A 25,806-nucleotide genomic window follows, 5' to 3' on the forward strand; every position below is an offset into this window, starting at 1 on the left:
GAGGTCACTGCTCCAGGCTTTACTTGCCATTGTTAAAGCCCTTTCTCCTCTCCCCTGCAGCCGCCGCTGGCTGAGACAGGAGCGATAATGTGACCCAACCACAGCAAGCTGAAAATAGGTACGTTTACACATCTTTCTTACACAGATTAGTAAACACACAGTAGGTTTTAGGAGGGGGCAGGGGACCATTTTAAGAGTAGTTAGGGTTATCCCAGGATTCCACTTTAACACACTTACTTTCTAATTAAATCAACCCCTATGCATCTGTAGTTGTCCTCTTATCTGCTATTCCAGTAACAAAACATACTGACAGATTAACCGGCTTCTATCAAAAGTGCATGAGTTATAAACAAATATGCAGGATGAGTGGAACTACAAGGAAGCACTTTTGCTCTGTGGTATATAGGAGTCCATTTACACCAGTCTAGTCCACAGCAGTTTATTGAATAAAACGTTGTGTCATGCGTTACTAACACATGCATTGCAATAGGGCTGCCCGATGCACCACAATGGACCAAAATTCATGCATGCAGCCCACCACATATTAGTGCATTATTCTGCAAAGCATGGCCGTCTGCAAGGTGCGTTGGGGTATCATTTAGAAAAAATGGCACTGCATTGCACAAACTCATGTAAAGTGCTTTACCATATGAAAGGGCCCTGAAGGGACAATGTATTCCACAATAACTCACAAAAATTGCTGTCCCCCAATCTAATGATCAACTTCTCTCGAAAGGGAATGTTGAAAAAGTTTCACTTGATCAGCTCTACAGTGATGATCAACGCATTCTGAAAGAGGAGAAGTCCCTGCTGTGAGAACACAATAGGAGGATTGGGGGAATCTATTGGATTCTGACAGCAGGGACTCCTTCGCTGTCAGAATTCATTGATCGACGGATTCCCCCCATCCGCACTAAAAAAGTGAATGGGGGATACACCTTGCTAGTGTGGATGGGGGAAAACCATACAGCCAGCTTTAGATATGGATTTCTTTAAGGGTCAAAGGAACGTGCTCCACTGACAACAAAGGGTTGCAAAAATTAAATCAGCAGCTGTATTGTATATTAGTACATAAATATAGCTAAATAATAATAAATGTTATTGACACAATGGCACCTGGTTCCTAGGATTGAGACGCCAAGCTGTACGCAGCAGAGCCTGGATGCCCATTTACACCCAGCAATCACACCTCAATCACTAGAAGGACCAAAATGTCTCAACACCTTGGGGAGCAAAGCTAAGCATTCACTTTGCCTCTCTAAATTGAATACCCCTCTATGTAAATTCCATATGGGGGCCTATATTGAAACAACCAGGGGAAAGAAATGAGCATGTATTGACCACACCCGCCAATCAGATCTCTTCTTTCATGGTGTAACCCACACAGATGTCACCTGATCATATGCTATGAGCAACACACATACTTTTCACCCTACAATTATCTGTAAAAAGGTATAATACTGGACTTTCTGATCAGGTGTTCATTAGTAAGTGGGTAGAGCCCTTCCTTAATTATAGTATTTGACAAAAAGAAAACTGTTGTTGACCAAAGCCGTCAGATTTTAAAATTCTCCCATTGTATTGCAGCATGAAAGGGGGATTCTGATTGTTCTTCTATCACCTACTGCCATGAAAGTGAATTGCGTTTTACCTGTAGGACAAAGCAAAACGTTCACGAAGGACCCATTCACAAAACTATAATGCAGTGTGGGAGAGCCGTGTCCCCGCGCGACTTCCGGAACCACATTCCGATCACAATGCCCTTGCAATCTGCTGCAGGGTCAGTTCAAGTTCACAACACCCCAAAACGCAGGTCGCAAATGCATTGCGTTTGCCCGCACAGGATCACATGGTACAAAAAGTACCATGCAATGCGGTTGCAGCACATGCGGTTCAGTGCCAATTTCCAGCCCATTTAAAATGAATGGGGTGAAATTGCACTGCACAGAACTGCATGTGAAAAGCACAGCGATCAGGAGTGATGCACAAGCAGTGCCTAGTGTGAATGGGCCCTTGTAGTATTCCAGGCATGGTATATTTTATACATGGTTACACTGATCCTGCTTAGACCAATGTAACCACGTATAAACCATACCTGGTCGATGTCCTTGAAAGCTGGAAATCACTGTAGTAATCTTCACTTGGTTTCCAGGTCCCGTGCCGTGTGGCTGCCCTGCTGCATTCTGAACACAGGAGGTCAGCCGCTCGGCACAGACACCATTCAGAGAATGCTTTGTATTGCCTAAATAAATGCAAAGCGTTCTCTGGTTAGACAACATGAAGAGGCAGGGTGGTGATGTCAGCTTCCAGGAGCATTGGCCAAGTATGGTATATACATAGTTACAGTGGTCCAAGCTGCTACTTATTCGAACCTACAATCCATAGGGAAAAGAAGAAGCAGCCCTGTGTAAGATCCTTGTCCGCCTGTCTGGATTTTACACTAGGACTCTCCCTCTGTTTCCAAGTGACAAAGCTCAAGCCTAGTGGTGAAAGCTCAGGAAGCCAAAGCCACGCCAAAGAAGGAGAGGAGAGCATCAAATACCCCCCTCAATATCTAGACAGAGAATTGTATATTTATATATAATTATTATTATACAGAATTTATATAGTGCCAACAGTTTGTGCATCGCTTTACAACATATACATATATATATTTATAGATTTGATTTTTATTTTAATGTCCCCCACCAGCAGGGGTAGGATAGGCACTGAAGAGAGCCTGCAGCCCTGAAATGCACAGGCAAAGTGCAAGTTTCCACATTACACTGCCCAATACCCGGCTTATACACACCACAGCAGAAGCTGGCCACATATCTTTTTATTGCAGCTAAACTGAAATTAGCTCAAGCCTGGAAGACCCAACATGATGCCTTCCAGTGGGTGAAGACACGCATGACCACCATGATGCTTCATAAGCGAATGTCAAATATTGTGAATGATGCACATGTCAAATTTCTAAAGGTTTGGGAACCATGGATCTCTTACAAGTTCCCCTCACTCCAACCGACCCGTTTGGGCCTTGTATGATTGATTGCTCACTTTGTGGCTTCCAAGTCAGAGTTGCCCCCTTCCCCTCTCCCCTGTCTTTGACCCTCTGCTTCTGTTTCCCTCGCTTATTTTGTAGTCCCTCTGTTCCTGTTCACACCACCGCCATCCATGGGCTGGGCTGCAGGAGAGGAGCCTCTCCCTGGTGACTGCACGTAGATTATGGGTATCAGTTTTCACTTTTCAGTATCATCCCAAAATTTCAAACTGTGATTTTGGTTATGATTGTGTTCTTTATTACTCACATTGTAATGTCTACTCATTATCTAGCCCTGCACGGGCGATTTACAAGCTTATTTGTATTCTCAGGTTTATGCTCAAAACCAATAAACATGCTGAAACAGACAAAAAGAAAAAAATTTTATATATATATATATATATATATATATATATATATATATATATATATATATATATATATATATATATATATATATATATATATATATATATATATATAAATAAATCAGGTCAATAGCCGATATCAGGTGGCGATATTCTGTACATCACCTACCACCAGATGCAGCATGTCACTTGCCACGGTCACCCAGGTACAGTATGTCACTTGCCACCTGCCACTGTCACTTGCCATTGCAGTTATGCGAGGTGGGCAGCGAGAGACGACATCTCTCTGCTGTCCGCCACACCGCTGACAGATTGGCAGAGACTGCAGCGAGAGCTGCACGGGGACAGGGGGGAGGAGGTCTGACCAATATCTGTACGTTTGTTTAATACCAATAATTTAAAATATGTAAGCAGGGTTAGGTTATAAAAAATATCCCAAGCTTTGAACATCTCACGGAGCACTGTTCAATCCATCATCCGAAAAAAATGGAAAGAGTATGGCACAACTGCAAACCTACCAAGACATGGCCGTCCACATAAACTGACAGGCCGGGCAAGGAGAGCATTAATCAGAGAAGCAGCCAAGAGGTCCATGGTAACTCTGGAGGAGCTACAGAGATCCACAGCTCAGATGGGAGAATCTGCCCACAGGACAACTATTGTCGTGCACTCCACAAATCTGGCCTATATGGAAGAGTGGCAAGAAGAAAGCCATTGTTGAAAGAAAAAGACATAAGAAGTCCCTTTTGCTGTTTGTGAGAAGTCATGTGGGGGAAACAGAAAATGTGGAAGAAGGGGCTCAGTTTAGATGAGACCAAAATTGAACTTTTTGGCCTAAAAGCAAAAACGCTGTGGCGGAAAACTAACACTGCACATTACCCTGAACACACCATCCTCATCGTGAAACATGGTGGTGGCAGCATCATGTTGTGGGGATGCTATTCTTCAGCAGGGAAGCTGGTCAGAGTTGATGGAAAGACAGATGGAGCCAAATACAGGGCAATCTTAAAAGAAAACCTGTTAGAGTCTGCAAAAGACTTGAGACTGGGCAGAGGTTCACCTTCCAGCAGGACAATGTCCCTAAACATACAGCCAGACCTACAATGGAATGGCTTAGATCAAAGCATATTCATGTGCCAAAGTCCAGACCCAAATGCAACTGAGGATCTGTGGCAAGACTTGAAAATTGCTGTTCAGACGCTCTCCATCCAATCTGACAGAGCTTGAGCTATTTTGCAAAAAAGAATGGGCAAAAATTTCACTTTCTAGATCAGTGGTTCTCAACTCCTGTCCTCAGGACCCACTAACAGGCCAGGTTTGCAAGATAACTGAAATACATCACAGGTGATATCATTTGCTGCTCAGTGATTGCAGTATTCTAGTCTGCATCTCCCCAAAGTAATACCGTATATACTCGAGTATAAGCCGAGTTTTTCAGCACATGCTCCCCCTCGGCTTATACTCGAGTCAAGCACTTTTCTGCAGCAGAGAATTACGTTTTCTGAACCGACTTTGGGGCCCTGTATCTCGGAGCAACTTGGTGCTAGGAACCCCAAATTTTGTGTGCAAACCCATTGGTAGCTAGCACTATAACATATCCAAAGCTGGGGTTCCTAGCACCAAGTGGCCCCGAGATATGGGGCCCCAAAATCAGTTCAGAAAATGTCATTCTCTGCTGCAGAAGTGCTTGATATTTTCCGAACCGAATTTGGGGCCCCGTATCTCAGGGCCACTTGGTGCTAAGAACCCCAGCTTTGGATATGTTGTATTGCTTGTTCCACTGGGTTTGCACAACAAATTTAGGGTTCCTAGCGCCAAGTGGCCCCGAGATACGGGCCCCAAAGTCGGTTTGGAAAATGTCAAGCACTTCTGCAGCAGAGAATGACTTTTCCAAACCGATTTTGGGGCCCCGTATCTCGGGGCCACTTAGTGCTAGGAACCCCAGCTTTGGATATGTTGTAGTGTTAGCTACCACTGGGTTTGCACACCAAATTTGGGATTCCTAGCACCAAGTGGCCCCGAGATACGGGGCCCCAAATTTGGTCAACTGTGTCCATCTGCGGCAATGTCATTTCGGGGACCCTTTGGGTCCAGAGACCCCAAATTTTGGCTGCAGCTAGGGGGCATCTAGGAACCCTTAACTACCGAGCTTGAAGTTCGGGGGACCTATGCCTGCACATGGGCACAGCGAGGCATGCAAATGGCTACAGTGAGGCTGCAAATGGGCATTGTTGACCCTCTTTTCCACTTACAGTAGCTGCGCATTTCTCACCCTAGGCTTATACTCGAGTGAATAAGTTTTCCCAATTTTTTGTGGTAGAATTAGGTGTCTCGGCTTATATTCGGTTCGGCTTATACTCGAGTATATACGGTACTTAAAATCTGGCCTGTTAGTGGGTCCTAAACAGGAGTTGAGAACCACTACTCTAGATGTGCAAAGCTGGTAGAGACATACCCAAAAAGACTTGTAGCTGTAAATGCAGTGAAAGGCGGTTCTACAAAGTATTGACTCCGGGGGGGCTGAATACAAATTCACGCCACACTTTTCACATATTTAATTTGTAAAAAAAAAAAAAAAAATGAAAAACCATTTATCATTTTCCTTCCACTTCATAATTATGTGCTGCTTTGTGTTGGTCTATCACATACATTTACGTTTTTGGTTGTAACATGACAAAATGTGGAAAATTTCAAGGGGTATGAATACTTTTTCAAGGCACTGTATATCAAACATGATGTCCCGAAGACCAGGCCCATAGAATCGCAAGCGTCGGGTATGACTGAATGGATATCTACATATAGAAAAGCGCATTATCTGCCATAATGATTTGTTATTTTCAGCGCTCATTGGCTCAAAATAAATATAGGAAATAAAGATCATTGCAGGTTAGTGATCCCAGGAGTCCTTCTAAAATGAATGCCTAGTACTGTCCCCTCCATATTGTACAGACAGTTCTATACGGCAAAACTGACTCGTCACACTGCCTACAGCAAGAAAGAGAGAGATCTGTGAGAAGGAAATGGTAAGACAGCAGGAATGTTACTTATGTATAGAGCTTATGACATGTATATGTGACAAGTACATAGACAGCACTAAACTGGTTCCACATCTCACAACATACACACACCAGATTCTCTGATACAACGCATGAAGAGTGACAAAAGGGACCGCTAGGCAGCCTCTGGCTGCACTCCAAGCCCAGCCCCAGCCCCCGCTCTACCAGAAGTATATTGGGCCATATGGCTCAAAAACACACGGGAGCTTACAGACGTGCTGTAGGCTGCTGACGTAAGGGCTCACTGACATTGAACCCCACATCTGTTCTAATCAGATGCAGTGCAAAGTGACATTTCACTGATTGCTTATGTACTAGGAACACGCTGATCTACCATTTTTGACACCATCTTGCACAGGTCCCTAGGATAGGTTCACACAGGCGGCAGTTTCTACTGCCCTCTGAAAGGTGATCCACCATCAATCGTATATATGAGAGGATGGCAAAGCAGTGGCTTCCAGATGTTCCGGAGGCAATATTGCCGTCTCCCAAATGTCTTTTTTTTCCCGCCAAGCTGTGATTCTGCATGGAATGAATGTGCCGTAACTATGACCCAAGCGGTTGGCTTGCAGTTGCAGTACTGTCCGATTTGAGCAATGGACAAGTCTGACAGGTGTCGTCACCTGTCAGACTCGGCAAGCAAAGTAAGTTTGCAGTGGCATGTTTACAACTCCCTTTGGCTGCCTTGTTGGGTTTTTGGTAGAAGGGCAGAAAAAACGCAGACGAACGACCCATTTTTACCATCTGTGTGAACAAGGCCTTCATTATAGCAATGCATTGCAAGATTTTGATAAAATGAAGCAGATTGTACAGTAGCCACATAGAAGGGTTATTATATTTTGCTCAGGTGGGTTTTCTGTGAAACTAATCAATCAAAAATTGGATATAGCCAAATAAAAAATAGCAGCACTGATGTAATTTATGCGCTGATATGTGGCCTGCCAATTTATAGGGATATATAGTAGTGCTATTGCTGTGACTCAAAGGACAAAGTGTTTCACAAAACCACAAACACCACAGAGTGTCAAATATTAGTATACTATACATCTGTAGGGGAACCTGGCAGAACAGAAATGTGGCTGATGCCCTTATTAAAGCACATCTAGACCCAAAAACAAAAATGTATATATTACTCATCAGTTCTTAAATGTGGTGGCCGCATTAGCCTAACTTTTTTAGCCTTTTTCTTTTTTTGCTTTTCAATTGGCGATCGTCAGTAACACATTTCCTATTATGGGGGGTCTTTGAGCGAAGAAGCAAAAGAGACACCTTTGGACAGCAGCCCTGTCAATCTGGGGGGAGAATACTGTTATATGCATTAGCAAATTTAGATGGACTTGACTAAAGCCTAGTACACACTAGTAGTTTTTTTACGTTCAACCTAGCGGGCTAAACTAAAAAAATAAATAAATAAAAAATTAGCTGACAGCTCAGGAGGAGCCGCTGTACTAACTATGCACTGTTAGTACAGCGATCTCCCCTGCTGTTCTACTGTCTTTTTCCTTTTGGGATAAAGGTTTTAAAGGAATAAAAGGTGATCATTCTAACCCCTGTCAGTGGTGTGTCTCAACACTAACGCTTAATGTACAAGGGCCAATTTTACAACCTCTCCTGAACAATTTAACTTGACAGATAGTAACCCACGTTTAAAACTTTCGTTTTTGCCGCGTTTACATGCCACGTTTAGCGGCGTTTTGCCGCATTTGCGTTTAGAAGCGCTTGGAAAAAAAAAAATTTAAAAATAGCCAAAAATGAAAAACGCCTGTAAACGAAACGCGGATAAACGCGATTTACCGCGTTTAGAAGCGCTTGGCGCTTGAAATACCTCTAAACTCAGCGTCTGAACTCTTTTTTTTGCTTTCCAAAAAAGGCCTCTAAACTCGACTGCCTAGACAACTATAAATGACCCTGTGTACATGTACTGATAAGATAACAGAGGAGAGTTAAGGAGCAGTTGAAAAAAAATGCCCAACTGCTCCTAAATGTCCCTTTACCAGCAGGAGTGTACATGAGGACTTACTGCCACCTTTGCTGGACTGTTTGGTCTTTTTAAATAAAAAAAAGTTGAAAAATAACAGATCTGCCCGAATTACCAGGTGAAATTATAGGACAAAAGGCTAAAAATAGAAAAGAAGTGCAGCTACCACATCTGATTGGTCAGCTTCAATATAATAGATTTTTGTTTTGGGTGTTAGATGCACTTTAACGTAGAACTAAAGCCTAAATTTGAAAAAACTGCAAACATGCAGGCTGTTTATTACAGAAGAGACATTTAACGTCTCCTCTAAAATAAAATAAAAAATAAATAAATAAAAAAACAAAACAAAACAAAACAAAACAAAACAAAAACAAAACACATACCTGCCTGCTTGCAGTCTTTTTGAAAACATACACTGAGCTATGCATGCGTCATATACATTCCGGCATGGTGCTTGTGTGCCAAGACTAAAATCCTGCGCCAACCAATCAAGAGATGGCAAAAAAAAAAAAAATTAGCACCTGGTAGAAGCTGGAAAAAAGGTAAACATGTTGTCAGCAGAAAAAATGGGCACCGTAGTTTGTTGTGTATGGGGTTGCGAAGATGCAGACCAGAGTCCCTGATGTTGACCCATGTCCACACCTAAAAGCACCTACAATGGGCACGTGATCAGAACTTGATCATGGAGCAACAGAAGAAGGTGGCCTGGTCTGATGAACCACGTTTTCTTTTACAACGTGTGGATGGCTGGGTGCAAGCGTTACCTGGGGGAGAGATGGCACCAGGATGCAGTATGGGAATAAGACAAGCCGGTGGAGGCAGTATGATGCTTTGGACAATGTTCTGCTGGAAAACTTTGGGTCCTGCCATTCATAGGAATGTTATTTTGACACGGAACACCTACCTAAACATTGCTGCTGGCCAAGTATGCTCCTTCATGGAAACGGTACTCCCTGATGGCAGTGGCCTCTTTCAGCACGATAATACTTCCTGCCAAACTGCAAAAATGGTTCAAGAATGGTTTGTAAAATACAACTTGACTTGGCCTCCAAATTCTCCAGATCTCAATCCCTCGAGATGTGCTGGAAAAACAAGTCCAATCTATGGAGGCCCCACCTTGCAACTTACAGGACTTGAAGAAGAGCTCCACCCAAAAGGGGAAGCTCTGCTTATTTGCCTCCTTCCCCCTTCCACTGCCATATTCGGCACCTTTCAGGGGGGAGTGGGTACCTGGTTTTGACAGGTACCCGCTCCCATTTCCAGCTTGACTACGCCACGGTGAACTCATCCTGAAGTTCGGCCCCCTCCTCCTTCCCCCGCCACCGGGGCATTCACAACGTGCAGTTTTGCACATGCACTGTAGGGCACTGGCTGTGAAGCCACAAGGCTTCGCTGCCGGTTTCACTTAGCTGAGATGGCGGTGGCAGCACCCGAGAGATGACTGAAAAAAATGGGCTTGAGTGAAAACACCATTGAATTTGTGGACAGGTAAGTGTCCATAATATTTTTCTGATGGAGCCTGGAGCTCTGCTTTAAAGGATTTCCTACTGATGGCTCAGTGCCAGATACCACGGCATACCTTCAGAGGTCTAGTGGTGTCCATGCGGCAAAGGGTCAGGGCTGTTTTGGCAGTAAAAGGGGGTCCTACTCAATTCTAGGTGGGTCATCATAAGGTTATGGCTGATGCCAAGTTATTTGTACCCCAAAATACATCTACAGTGCACTGCAATGCACAGATACATACAGTATTCTAAATTAGTCGAGCTTAAAACAACGGTGCAGACTAGGACATTGCAATGTTTAATGCATGTGTGGCCGTGTTACACAACTGTGGTATTATGAAATAGGAATGGTGTTTGAACCCAGTATTGCTTTGTTTTGTTACAAGGATTAATGCTCCTAAATATGTTTCCTCCACCGTAATCCATCACTAAGTGACACTACTAATGGAAGGAATCCAAGAAAACACACAGCAAACTCAAACAGCTCTTATTGACTCTTAAAATCATTATAGTCATGTGTTCTCGTGTGTGTTTGGTTTCAATATCGTGTTTGTGACATTAGAGAGGAAACCATTGGAAGCATACCCAAGTGATGAGAAGGTACACTATATACGTGTAAAGTGCTACGTACATTGATGATGCTATATTAGGAACCTGTAATAATAATAATAAAATTAATTATTATTAGTCAGGGTTATCTGCGGAGTTAAAAAACCAAAAAAAACCCAAAAAAAACCCAAAAAAAAACCAAAAAAACAAACACACGTAGACTACACAAGTATTGAACAACAGTTCAGAACCACATGGCGGCTGGATCTTCTGACCAGGATCTCACGTCTTTAGTTATCCAATTGGATCACTTCAATGACTGCATCTATTCCTTAATGAGAATAGGTGACAAATATTGGCACAGTCAATGGCGAAGGTTCTCAGTGCGCTACATTTTCTACTTGAACTAGTTTTCACACAAGACACAACCATGGCACGGCGCACAAGACACAACCATGGCACGGCGCTCTACGTTAATATTTACCATGTTACTCGGCCAATAGAAAATAGAGAACGGACAGCCGTTAAAACTAGGAACTCAGGAGGGATAGGACAATTCAAGGGCCATGCCAATATTATGGCATTATATATTTAATAACTAAACGTTCATATTGGGTAAATGCATCACAGTTCTATCTAAAGTGGAATTTTGGTAAAACCATATACATTTAACCTCCCTGGCGGTATAATTATTTCAGATTTTTGCGTCTCAAAGCAGTACAATTATTCTGCATAGAAATTTGGCGTTTTATATTGTAGGCCTGTAATTCTTAGCAATAACACACTTATATCTGTCCACCAAGAGTCTAGTAGATATCCCGGGTATGATGAAGTTTGAAACACAAAATCATAAATTATAATATAATAAACATAAATAATTTTAATAATAATAAAATGAATTTCCCCACAAATCACTATCGCTCAATTCTGCAAGTGATTCTAATTTACTATCGCTGTTTTCTAGGTGGTCTAAAACCACTTTTGACGTAAAGGGACACTTTTTGGTTGCTATGGACAATCTCCAGTTTCCAGGCAGAAAGAACAGTATATATCATATAAAACTGCATGCAGGGCACTGGACAAAGCACTAGGGACAAAAGGGAGGTGAAATGATTTCATACAGTAATGTAATCTGTAGATTACAGTGTACTGTGTTATGAATTTTCACTTTATTGAATTCTCCGCCAGGCTCCACCCCCGTGCGTTGCAGCGCTCACAGGGAACGGAGCCCGGCACACAGCATATCGGGACGGAGGACACAGCCCACGGACACAGCGGGGGGGGGGGACATCGCCGGATCCTGTGGACAAGGCAAGTAACCTCTTCCAGGATCCTGCAATGCAATCCCGAGTGTGGCTCGGGATTACCGCTAATGGTGCTGAAATTTAACCCCGAGCCACACTCGGGATTACCGTCAGGGAGGCTACAGCAATTGTAAACCGCGGCAGTAAGAAGAAAAAAAAAATGCATCGCATACTAACACATTATGAAATACTTACCTTAGAACAAAGCCCTCCAGTAGCGCGCTGTGACTGCTGACAGGGCTTCCACCTACCTCTGGTCTTCCTTCAGCGTTTGTGGGCTCCCACTGCAAGAGTGGTCAGAGACACAGTGATGTCACTACACGCGCATGCGCGTGGGAGCTCTCGGCTCTGCCATGAAGCTCTGAAGGTGCAACACGTTATGCCGGACCTTCAGAGTGCATGCACTGATGATGTCAGTGTGAATATCTCCTAAACAGTGCCCATTTAGGAGATATTCATTTTAGCTACAGGTAAGCCTTATTATAGGCTTACCTGTAGGTAAAAATCACCAAGCAGAGTTTTTACTAAGGCTTTAAAAGATAATTTCACCTTTTGTAACATGTTATCTGAGCTCTGCGGCTGTTGGCTTGTAGTTCTCAGTGAACTACCAGGATGCGCACTGGTAGTTCATTGTCTTTTCCTGTCAGTGTGTATCTGTCTGCCCCTACGAGGTACAAGCAGATACACTGACAAGTCTACAGGCTGCATGGCACCAGTGATCTGCTGATCGTGGGTGTAATGCTTTCCAGACCCCACGTAAAAATAAAATTATAAATGCACATTTTTTTAACTGCAAAAAGATGTGCATTTATTTATTTATTTTTTGTTAAAGGTGAACTTACCCTTTAACAGATTAAAATCCGTGCCAGGATGTAACTGTCACATTTGCTTGTGCTCTCAACCAAACTGTCAAACCATCAAATGTCTGGTGTCATAACTGATCACATGTGTGGCACCATGGCATTTGAAGATCAAACAGGGGCCAAGATGGCAGCTTTCTTGGCAAAAAAAAAAAAAATTATGATATGAGGTTTTAGTTTCGCTTTAAAAATGTAAAATATACATATAGCGAATTGTTTGTAGACACCTGATCACCACACCTATGAGAGCTTGTAGGACATTCCATTCTGAAACCATTGGATTTCCAACAAGTTCATAGAGGAGTGATGATCAGGTGGCTACAAATCATCCTTTGCAGTTAGAACACCCTTCACTATTCTGGGAAGGCTTTCTACAACATTTTGGAGCATATTTGTGGTAATTTGTACCTATTTAGCCAAAAGAACCTTTGCGAGGTAAGGTACTGATGTTGGATGAGAAGACCTCTGCATACCAATTAATTCCAAAAGTGTTCAGGAATCTCAAAGGAGGACATTCGAGTTTCTCCACAACAAACTCATCTTACGTCTTTATGAACCTGATTTTGTGCACAAGGATACAGTCATGCTGTCAAGACAGAAAAGGGGTCTTCCCCATACTGTAGCCACAAGGTTGGAAACCCAATTATATAAAAAGTCTTTGTATGTTGTAGCATTACCTATACCCTTCACTAGATCTGAGCTCAAACTGGTAAGACAAAAAATTATCATGAAGGTCAAATTCTGATAAATATGTCCAATAGAATATACCAGTCCTGGTCTCGTTTATATATAATAAAAAAAAAAAAAAAAAAAAAAAAAAAAAAATTAATAACAGTACAAGAACAGGGGGTCGTTGGGAACAAATCATTTTTTATTTATTTCCCCTTTTCAGGTTTTTCTTTTTTTTTCTTATTTTTGTCCTACATGAGATATAATGCCACACCATTAAGACGTTGGATTGCATTGATGTCCTCCCTGCTTTAGGGTGAAAGATTGGTAACCCCGGGGGGGGGGGGGGGGGGGGGGGGGTTGCTGGCTCGGAGGCTGGATTGTTGGAGATAGAGATAGAGAGAGATATAATTTATATATAAAAAACTATTATATATATATCATTTTTATTATTTTTTTTTTTTTTATTTAAATGTATCACGCCCCTCCCCCCCTCTTCAGGTTTTTTTCTTTACTTTCCCATTTTTGTCCTACTGGGGATGTATTGCCTCACCATTAATGTGTCGGGACTGCATTGTATGCATGTTCTCCCTGGTTTAGCCCTCATTCAGATTGGCGTGACTTGCCATGCGATTTGACAGGTCAAATCACATGACAAGATGCCGCCTATTGTTGGCCATGGCCATGTTCAAATTGATGCAACGCCGACTTTGCGGTGTCACTTTGATCTGAAAAAGTAGTTCCTACATTACTTTTGGCGATTTTGTGTAAGACTTGCATAGAAATCTGTGCATGAAGCTGCACAGACGTCTTCAAAGTTGCACCTGAAGTCGCACTGACATGCAGCTTTGAAAATTTTGTAATTTCAGATGAAGTCATGCGATTCCAAAGCTGCATTCAATGTGAACGAGGTCTTAGGGATTGGCAACCCTTTTCATTACATAATTCATCTGGTTGAAAAAAAAAATAAAAAAAAAAAAACGACACGTCCATCCAGTTCAACCAATAGAAGGAAAAAAAAAATTGTTGTTTATTTGTATGTTAAATTCTCAATAAAAAACTTTTATGAAACAAAATAATAGCACAAGAAAGGCTAATAAACAAAGCGCAATAACCCATTACATCCAATTAGATTTCAGATAAATGAAGAACAAATTACAATGGATTGCCGAGAATTACTACAATCTGGACACAGCTCTTCTCTTCTTCTTTTCGGAAAGCTGGTTTGCTCTACACATTAAAGTAAACTGAGAAATCTAATTTGGATGACATTGCGTTCTCTAGCAAACTGAAACTCTTCCGTGGCACCTCAGGGCAGACACTTGACAAAGATTTCAAAATGTTACAAAGTCACTCTTGTTGAAAATTTTTAAACTTTCAGAGAGTTGACAGTTACAAAATCTTGAAGCAGACAAAATCCTAAGAGAACCGTCATGGTCCCACCAGAAAGACATGGCAACTATTAGTACACTGGAGAGCGTGCTACAGGGAAGTCCTGAAACTCTTTTCATCTTATAGAATGGAGATGCCAAATGCATTATTGTACAGGGCCCCAACCGGGGTCATCAAACCCCCCCTTCCACCCATCAGAACTCATAGGCCTGTTTAAAAAGCAGAGGGAAATGGCTTCCCGGAGAAAAAAAAAAAAAAAAAAAAGAGGACTACTGGCCCAGCTGTCATTACCAATATTCCAAAGGATTAGGACAGATCTTGTTACCAGGAACTAAATAATCACATATTTATAAAACACACATACCTGAAACAAAACAAAAATATTTGAAAAAAAAAAAAAAATGTAACAAACTGCTTCAAATTACTGAATCCATATTTGTGGGGACAGAACCAAAACCTAGAAGCTACGAATAAAGGACAATTTCCAACACGCGGCTACAATCACGGCTAGTCAAACCCAGACATTTGGGCAAACCCACGTTCTCATCAAGCATTGCGCACACGTGCGTTTTTATTTTTTGCACAGTCGCACTTCGCATGGAGGAAAGACTTTGTTTCAATGGGCTGCCCTATGTGTGGCAAAGAAGTTCATGCACCAGCCTGAGTTTCAGGCGCTACGTGCGCAAGAACTTTCCTTGTGCTTGGAGTTCCATGAAGGTCCCTTTAACATGCCCATAGCAGCTCACTCGTGGTCCATGGTGGACAACGGGCAGCCCACGGTTAGCAAGTGATATGCCACCTCCCGAAGAAGGCTTTCAACCTGGACGCAATTGCAGCACGGCCTCATTACCTTCTGTGGGGTACATGGAAGTAACCACGTGGACAAGACCGCCATCTCAGCGGTAAAAGACACGCCTCAACCGTCTGCATTTACCGCACCGGCATGCCCATGTGAAAGGGGCCCAACAGCAAATGGCACGGCAAGACCAACGCGTGGTTTCATGAACGCATTCAAAATTGCAATGTTTTGCGCGTTTTCACCTGGCACCCTAGTGTAAATGGGTGTTAATCGGCCGCGATTTTTTTCTTTTGGGACTGAGACGAAAGTTTCCGCTGAAAAATGTAACCGTTCGGCTCCGTTCACACTTGCAAATGGGACCGTTACCGGCGACATGCGCAAAATCCAGCGGGAGCTTCTGCCGATTAGCTGCGGGTGACAGCCCCAGTGAAAGCAACGGGAGGCTGCCAACTTCTGCAGCCAATCGCTCGCATGTTATCATTCATGGAGCCATTACCTGCGATGATTGGCCCCGAGCGTGGACTGCCACCTGTAGGCGATCGTCTTGAACCCCTGAAGGGTCTTGTGCATGCAATCGGCAATGGCCTCATTTGCAAGTGTCAATGTGGAGGGGCCTCAGTGCACAAAATAAAAGTATCAACAGACAGTACTCATGTCGTTTTTTGCAAATGCACTAATGCGGCTTCCATCGCCTTCACCAATCACCTTCTCCGAAAACATGAAAGTGTATCTGAGCCTTGAGAACAACTCAAGCAGATACTATTGCAGCTCCATAGATGGGACGGCTGCATTTCTTTTCTATAGACTTGGATTTCCTTTATTTTCACCTGGGAATTCTGACATGACCACACTTCCTGTCCTAAGGTGACACCTGTACTGAGCAGTGTTGTCACCCCAGACCTGGGAGTGTCAGAGCCGGTTCACACGGGGGCGACTTGTCAGGCGACCTAGCCGCCTGACAAGTCGCCTCCCGTTCTGTACAATGGAACCGTTCTAATCGGAACGACGCAAGTCACTCCAACTTAGAAAAAAGGTTCCTGTACTACTTTGGGGGCGACTTGTATAGATTTCTATACAGAAGTTGTTTTGCAAGACCCCATGGCAGTCGTGTGCAGGTCGCCTCGGTGAGGCGACCTGCAAGTCGTGCCGCTTCTAGTGTGAACCGGCTCTTAGAAAGACATAACATCTTCCTCTCGTCACCCTAGGACAGGGAATGTTAGGACTACAAAACACCTCCCCCTCATCAGCCTAAGAGAGGGAGTGTGAGGACTACAGAACACCTTCCCTCTCATCAACCTAGAACAGGGGGTGTTAGGTTTACAGAACACCTCCATGTCTTCTACAAACCTTCCTCTCAGGTGCCATGCACAGCTAAGTGAGTAGCCGGACTTTCGTAGACGCAGATGCTCCTTTTGCATCGACGATTTATCTGTGCATTAGCGTCCAATCGGATTCCCGAACACGGTGTGAAAAGCATTGAAAGGTCAATACTTGACATAAAAAAAAAAAAAACAAACTCTAATATAGTCCTTAATCCTGAACCCTCAGGGTCACCACACACACACACGTTACAACTCAACAACAAACTTTACATACATTTACCAGAACTATGTAACGTGAGGGCCTACCTAATCTATACAATCAGGTAGACCTTTGCACTATACAGTATTGCTAAATCTATAGAAGATTGTACAATCTAATTGTAACTCGTATGGTGAGCTTAATGGCCTGCCGAATCTATGCAATACGCAGCCATTGGTAGATCCAAAGCTCACCATACACATCAACATCTTTGTACAATCAACTTTTTAGTTATCAAATCTACGGAATATAAGAACTTAAATCACCCAAACAATTTGTATCCAATCTGACAGGCTCTTCTACTACAAAGCTGTTGGTAGATCTCTAGCTCACCAGATACGTTACAACCTGACCATACAACCAACTTTATATCTACCAAAACGATGAAATATACAGACCTACCTAAACCTCCTGCACAAATCATATCAAATCAATTTGCAACCAATCAGGCAGATCCTTTCACTACGTAGTTATCTGGTTATCACTACAAAGGCCTGCCTGATCCGATCTAATCAGGGAGGTCTTTACACGCATAATGCAATCTGATTGTACAATCACCTTTAGATCTACCAATAAAAAATAAGTGCCTGATTAGATAGGTAGGTCTTCATGTTACATAGTTTTGGTAAATCTATTTACACCGGAAAAGGAAATTGATTAGGGGTATGGTCACAATCTGAATATGCAATCTCTGTACTATCAATGTGAACCCTCGGGGTCACCACACATATTACAATCTGAATCTCTGCACAACCAGCTTTAGATATGTCACCTGAGGACCTACCTAATCTATCCAATCAGGTAATATGAATGTAATCCAGCTGGCCCTTGCACCACATCATTTCCGTAGATCTAAATGAGATTGTACAATCAGATTGCTTTACGCTCACATCGTACAATCAGATTGCTTTACGCTCACATCGTACAATCAGATTGCACAACTCCTTTGAGGTCTAACAACCAAAATAAAAGTGCAGAGGTCTGCCCGATTGCACCCCTTAGGTAGGTCCTCATATGACAGCTTTAGTAATTCCACTTCTAATCGGGAACACAAACTGATCGTTTAATCGATGGGTGTACGGTCACTATAAAAAGGACCACAATGCTTGTTACAATCTGACCATACAATTTCTGCACCATCGACTTCAGGATTTACCAGACCTATGTCAGAGGAGCACCTACCTGATCTAACCCATGGATGTGTATCCAATCAGGCAGATCCTTGCACTGCATAGCTGTCGGTAGATCTAAAGTAGATTGTACAATCAGATTGTGATGTGTGTGGTGACCCTCTTTTACTTTCAGAAGAGATGAGAGATATTGTTGGGGGGGATCCGGCGATGTTATTGTGTGGAGGGAGGGAGATTTCCAGGGACAAAGCTGAGGGGGGGGGATGGGGCGGGGGGTTCCCTGGAATTCCTGGGGGGGGGGGGTGTGTATGGAGCCCCCCATGGAAGGGATGTTGGGGGGGGATCAGGATGAGATGTGGGGACATCAGATCTCTATTGTACATCAGTGTATATATCGGTGCTGTGTGTGCTCTGATCATCCATCCAGGCCACAAGCAGGGGCTTCCCCCCCCCCCCTCCATGAAATTATATAATGGGGGGGTCACCATCCCTGTCCAATCACTGATCCCCCCCCCTCCAGTCCATCCTGCAGACATGACAGGGAGAGCCCCTGATCAGGACTGGGGAGAGGGGGGCTGAATGCAGGGTGGGGGTTGGGGAGGGTTGCTGGGTGTAATGTGGGGGGCTGGGTGCTCCCCCTCTCTCCCCATCCCCCACCTCCCGATCAGGGTGCAGGTAAGGCAGACTTATAGAGATTTAAAGAGAAATCGCTACAATTGTAACAAACTCACCGCGGTGTTTGAGCAGCAGTCGGCCCGGGGTCTCCGAGTCATCCCAGCACGGGCTCTCAATGCAGGACCCAAGTGGCCTAGACACATAGAGGGTTAGGGCGAAGCCTGATCGGATGTGGCATCCTCACAGCACCCCCGGACGGCGCCCCCCTCCGATCGCACGCCTCGGGCGACGAAAAATAAATAATCCGGAAATTAATCCGAGTTTTTTTACGGCGAAAAAAAAAAAAAGTGATCGCAGAGGGTTATTTTTTTTTTTTCACTTCCCACTCGGCAAAGCTCCTCCCACCTCTCTCCTCCTCCAAAACAATGGAATCCACCCAGGTGGGCGGGGCCGGCCAGAGCGGTGCACTCACACCGGGCCCCAGCCTGCCTACATCTGCATGTTAATGAGGAGGGCGGGGCCTGAGAGGACTCTTCCCTCCATACACTGACTGCTCTCCGCGATCACTCGCTGCCTGAAGCCCGACAGCCATAGACGGCGCAGGGAGCTCTATATAGTCTGCTGTCACCGGGACGGGGAGAGATCAACGGGGCTCACCAGGAGGACATCAATCACATTGATACATCAATACTTGGGGGATCAGCACAATATGATCCGCACCAATACAGAGAGAACTTCAGGAGAACAAAGCAAAGACCCGCCAAACACATCACAGTCCCCCTTATATCAGATGTCCCCATCACAAACCCCCTTATATCAGGTGTCACCATCACAGTCCCCCTTATATCAGGTGTCACCATCACAGTCCCCCTTATATCAGGTGTCTTCATCACAGTCCCCCTTATATCAGGTGTCACCATCAGAATCCCCCTTATATCAGGTGTCACCATCAGAATCCCCCTTATATCAGGTGTCTTCATCACAGTCCCCCTTATATCAGGTGTCCCCATCACAGTCCCCCTTATATCAGGTGTCCCCATCAGAGTCCCCCTTATATCAGATGTCCCCATCAGAGTCCCCCTTATATCAGATGTCCCCATCAGAGTCCCCCTTATATCAGGTGTCCCCATCAGAGTCCCCCTTATATCAGGTGTCCCCATCAGAGTCCCCCTTATATCAGGTGTCCCCATCAGAGTCCCCCTTATATCAGGTGTCCCCATCAGAGTCGCCCTTCTTTCAGGTGTCCCCATCAGAGTCCCCATTCTTTCAGGTGTCCCCATCAGAGTCCCCCTTATATCAGGTGTCCCCATCACAGTCCCCCTTCTTTCAGGTGTCCCCATCACAGTCCCCCTTCTTTCAGGTGTCCCCATCACAGTCCCCCTTATATCAGGTGTCCCCATCACAGTCCCCCTTATATCAGGTGTCCCCATCACAGTCCCCCTTATATCAGGTGTCCCCATCACAGTCCCCCTTATATCAGGTGTCCCCATCACAGTCCCCCTTATATCAGGTGTCCCCATCACAGTCCCCCTTATATCAGGTTTCCCCATTACAGTCCCTCTTATATCAGGTGTCAGCCTTAGAGTCCCCCTTATATCAGGTGTCCCCATCAGAGAACTCCCCACTTTTATTTAGGGGTGCCCAACAGTCTTCTCTTACATCAGGGAGCCCCCCCCCCACATCAGGTGTCACCTTCAGAGTCCATTTTATTGGAGGTTCCCATTACTTAAGGTGTTACCATCAGAGTCTCTCCCACATCTGGTGTCACCATCACAGTCCCCCCTTACATTAGGTGTTACTATCAGTGTCCCCCCCAAATCAGTTGTCACTGTCAGAGTCCATCTTTACATCAGGTGTCCCCATCGGAGTGCCTGTTACATCAGGTGTCCCCATGAGATTAGCCTCTTATGTCAGGTGTCCCCATTGGAGTCCCTGTTACATCACTTCTCCCCATGAGATTAGCCTCTTATACCAGGTGTCCTCTTCAGAGTCCCCCCTTACATCAGGTATCCCCATCAGAGACACCCCCCCCTTTACTTCAGGGAGACCCACAGAGTCTTCTCTTACATCAAAGTCCACATCAGAGGCTCTCCTCCACCTTACATTAGGTGTCACTATCAGAGTCCCCACTTATATCAGGTGTCCTCATCAAAGTCACCGTTTACATCAGGTGTCCCCATCGGAGTCCCTTTACATCAGGTGTCACCATCACAGTACCCTCCTACATTTGGTGTCCTCATCAGAGTCCTACTTACATCAGATATCCCCATCAGAGACCCTCTCTCCCTTTAATTCAGGGTGCCAAACAGAGTCTTCATCAAAGTCCCCATCACAGGCCCCTCCCGCCTTACAGTAGGTGTCCTCATCAAGGTCCCCATCAGAGTTCCCTTATATCACAGTCCCCATCAAAGTCCTTTCTTCATTAGAATATTCCCTTACATCAGAGTCCCCTTTAGATAAGTTGTCCCTATCGGAGTTCTCCCTTACATTAGAATCCCCCCACATCCCTCATTGAGTCCTCATTAAAGTCTGCTGTGAGGCTGGATTCACACCTGTGCATTTTTAGTGCATTTTGCAGATTTGTACTACAGAACATGTTCCATTGGAAACCATGCTAAATGAACTGTAGTGCAATCTGCAAAATGCAAAAAGCACTAAAAATGCATAGGTGTGAATCCAGCCTTATAGTAGATTTTGCCCTTTCACCAGCTGTCCCCATCAGAACCCCCCACTACTATATCAGAGTCCCCACTAGAGTCTTCTCTTACATGAATGTCCTCCCTTTCATTCCCTCTATTCACCTCCTTTGTGCGGATGGAGGAATCTGTCTCTGGTCAGCTTATTACATGGAATTTTCACTTCCCATTATTCCAGTAATGTCATTGATGCATCTGTCAATGTGGTATCTGTCACTGGTGGTATCTGTCACTGGTGGTATCTGTCACTGGTGGTATCTGCCGCTGCGGTCTGTCGCTGTGGTATCTGTTGCTGGTGGTATCTGCCTCTGCGGTATCTGCCTCTGCGGTATCTGCCTCTGCGGTATCTGCTGCTGCGGTATCTGCCTCTGCGGTATCTGCCTCTGCGGTATCTGCCTCTGCGGTATCTGCCTCTGCGGTATCTGCTGCTGTGGTATCTGTCGCTGCGGTATCTGCCGCTGTGGTCTGTCATTGTGGTATCTCTCACTGTGGTCTGACGGCTGTGGGATCTGTCACTGTGGTATCTGTCGCTATGGTATCAGTCCCTGTGGGATCTCTCCCTGTCTGTCACTGTGGTATCTGTCGCTGTGGTATCAGTCCCTGTGGGATCTGCCCCTTTCTGTGACTGTAGTATCTGTCCCTGTGGTATTTTATGGCAGGTTCAAAAGATACACCTGCCTATCATTTTAAATACTGCTGAAAGTTTGGGGCGGCTTCACACTGATCCATTGAGCTTTGGCCACAGCACAGTGTACCCGCGGCTTTCTTCTGGGTTAGCTGTGCTTTCCCATAAACCTCTATTATGCCACAGCAAAGTGTACTCACCGATTAGTACCATATCAGCTTGTGGGTGGGCAGTAAAAGTGCAGATCCAACCACCTGTTTTTTACCATCACCTGGCCGCCCATGTGAAGGAAGCCTAACATCGAATGGGCTGCTAATGCATATTTTAACAGACGTGCACCATTGTGCAATCTACAGATGGTTTACACAGGTGCTTTGGGGTGCAATTCAAAGTGATTGTCATTGCACAGAATTTTACAGCAGCACAATAATGTGAATGATGTGAATTGATCCTTAAAGTAAAACCCCCAAACTTGTTTTCTTTTCTTTTATAGTGGTTCTAAAGGCTGAAAGTTTTTTTTACCTTCATCAATTCTGTGCATGAGTGCTGCTCCCCCCACAGCCCCCCCATAATACTCACCTGAGCCCCCCCCCCCCCCCCTCGATCCAACAATGTGCACAAGATCCTCGCTTCCCTCTGTTTCTCTCTCCTCATTGGTTGAGATAATGGCTTTCACTGCTGTCAATCACAGCCAGTGAGCCAATGAGGAGAGAGCAGTGGGTGGGGCCAAGCCACAGCTCTATGTGTCTTATGGATGCTCACAGCCAGTGAGCCAATGAGGAAAGAGCAGTGGGTGGGGCCAAGTCACAGCTCCATGTGTCTTATGGATGCTCACAGCCAGAGAGCAGTGGGCGGGGCCAAGCCACAGCTCTATGTGTCTTATGGACGCATAGAGTGGGGCTTGGGAGTGAGCACGCACCAGTGCCCCCATAGCAAACAGCTTACTATTGGGGGCACTGGTCAACAGGGAGGACTTGAGAAGTAGAGGATCAGGGCTGCTTTGTGCAAAACCACTACACAGAGCAAGTAAGTATGACATGTTTGTTATTAAAAAACAAAAAAACCCTTAATATCACTCTACGAGTGGAGAAAGTATAGAACCTCTGTCCTGTTCTTGCACAAATAACAAACCTAAGAGAGTTTTAACCCTTCTTCACTCTCTTCAAAACGAAGAAAAAAAATACAATTGGGATGGATGTCTTTAGGCTATTTTTGAAACACTTGGCCAGTGGGAGAAGAGGCCCGGCTGAAACACTAAGGCCCTCTTCACATAAGGCGATATGAAATGGCGGGCAGAATGGCAGCGATTCCAAATAGCTGCAGAACACACGACGCGTGTTTGGGTACCATTATTCTTTAATGGCACCCCAAACGCGGTACGATTCTACAGCGATTGTCACATGACAGAATAGTGTAACAATCGTGACAAAACGCGCAGTTAAAAATCGCATTAACCACTTCCCGCCCAAGGTACGTCATATGACATCATGGACTTTGAGTGGGGATGTCTGAATGATGCCTGCAGCTACAGGCATCATCCAGATATCTTTTTCAGCTGGCGATTCTGTGCACCGGAAGAACAATCCTAGTGGCAGTTCAGCCGCTTGATATTTCTTACAAGCGGCGGGAGGGGAAAGGGGGACTTTCCCGCCACCCTCAGGTGCTTCTCCCAGCTAACCCGTGTGATCGGTGAGCCGGAGAATGAATCGGTCGCTACCAGAAGTTTAACATAGAGATTTCTGGTGACCAGATGGTCCCCAGTCATCTCTATGACCCTCGGAGGCCCGGGTGCGAAGTAATGACATCACATCCGGGCCAATGGAAGTAAACAAAGCTGACGACGCGGCTGGAAAGGCCGAGAGAGGTTTTTTTTTTTTTTTTTTTTTTTTTTTTTTATCTCGCCCTTTCCAGCCTGCAGGAGAGATGTGGGGTCCTATTGATCCCACATCTCCCCATAAAGAGTACCTGTCACACACTATTCCTATTACAAGGGATGTTTACATTCCTTGTAATAGGAATAAAAGTGATAAACATTTTTTTTAAAGAGAAAATGTAAAAATAAAAGTAAAATATGCATTAATTAAAAAGAAAAAAAAAAGAAATGTAAAGCGCCTCCATCCCCGCATGCTCGCGCACAGAAGTGAACGCATACATAAGTCACCCCATATATGAAAACAACGTTCAAATCACACATGTGAGGTATCGCCGCGTGTGTTAGAGCAAAAGCAACAATTGTAACTTTTAACAATGTAAAAAATGTTAAAGCATCGCCTATGGAGATTTTTAAGTAACGAAGTGTGCAATTTTAAAGTGTCACATTTACTTGGCATAACAGCTTTCACATTATACAAAAAAATTGGGCTAACTTTACTGTTTTGTTTTTTTTATTCACAAAAAAAGCATTTGAAAAATCGCTGCACAAATACAGTGTGACATAAAAAGTTACAACGACTGCCATTTTATTCCCTAGGGTCTCTGATAGAAAAAACATATATAATGTTTGGGGGTTCTGAGTAATTTATTGGAAACAAAATGATGATTTTTACATGTAGGAGCGAAGTGCCAGAATTGGCCCGGATGGGAAGTGGTTAATCATCTTATCTAAAAAGCAGCAGGAGCTTCTTTTGGGTGACAAGAGCATATAGGGCGGCCTATTGAAGTGAATGGGCTGCCCTATGCATGTGTAAATCGCGCTTTAAAAATTGCGAGCGGAAGCGCTCGTTCCTGCAATGCAAGATCTGAATGGGGGCCTTAATTAAAACAAAAAGCTAAATACACAATGGAGATACATACTGACTTGAGAATGAAGGAGCAAAACTTTGATGAGATGAACGCCTCTTTCACACTGAGGCACTTGTAAACTACCAGTAAAACACTGAGCGCTTTTGAAGAGCTTTTCAGGCACTTTTGAAGAGCTTTCTATTCATTTCAAAAGAGAGGGGCATTTTTTCACCACCCTGCCAGCGCACTACCCCAGTGTGAAAGCATTCATTGATTTTAATGGAAATAGGTTTTTTTGTGAGCTTTTCAAGCACTTTTTTTAGCGTGAAAGCGCCTGAAAAGGGCCTCAGTGTGAAAGAGGTCAAACAGTTAGCTTTTTCCTTGCTGTCAGCATGCTCTCAGTGTTAGACTGCTTGCTTGCTCTGCATACGATTACAGAAATTATTCTAAATACAAATCCTGGTACAAGCACACATTTAAGAAGGCACTGTCACATCATTTTACCATTTAGATACAGCACATACACTATATAGTCAAAAGTATTGGGACACTTGCCTTTACACGCACATGAACTTCAATAGCAACCCAGTCTTAGTCCGTAGGGTTCAATATTGAGTTGGCCCACCCTTTGCTCCTATACCACCTTTAACTCTTCTGGGAAGGCTGTCCACAAGGTTTAAAGTGTTTCTATGGGAATGTTTGACCATTCTTCCAGAAGAGCATTGCTGAGGTCTGGTACTGATGTTGGACAAGAAGGCCTGGCTCGCAGTCTCTGCTCTAATTCATCCCAAAGGTGTTCTGTCGGGTTGAAGTCAGGACTCAGACCAGTCAAGTTCCTCCACCCCAAACTCGCTCATCCATGTCTTTATGAACCTTGCTTTGTGCACTGGTCCAAATCATTTGGTGGAGGGGGGGATTATGGTGTGGGGTTGTTTTTCA

General features: G+C 44.3%; 1 protein-coding gene across 2 annotated transcripts in view; it reads right to left on the reverse strand.

Moving 5' to 3' along the window:
* The window catches only part of BICRA (BRD4 interacting chromatin remodeling complex associated protein), a 123,858-nt gene extending 104,629 nt beyond the window's left edge, over positions 1-19,229 (reverse strand). For both annotated transcript variants that reach the window (XM_073598692.1, XM_073598691.1), the window contains exon 1: positions 18,942-19,229. The gene's annotated coding sequence lies outside the window, so the exon portion shown is untranslated. The remainder of the gene's footprint in view (positions 1-18,941) is intronic.
* Positions 19,230-25,806: the final 6,577 nt, after the last annotated feature.

Source organism: Aquarana catesbeiana, linkage group LG09, assembly GCF_042186555.1.
Source record: "Aquarana catesbeiana isolate 2022-GZ linkage group LG09, ASM4218655v1, whole genome shotgun sequence".
Taxonomy (NCBI): domain Eukaryota; kingdom Metazoa; phylum Chordata; class Amphibia; order Anura; family Ranidae; genus Aquarana; species Aquarana catesbeiana.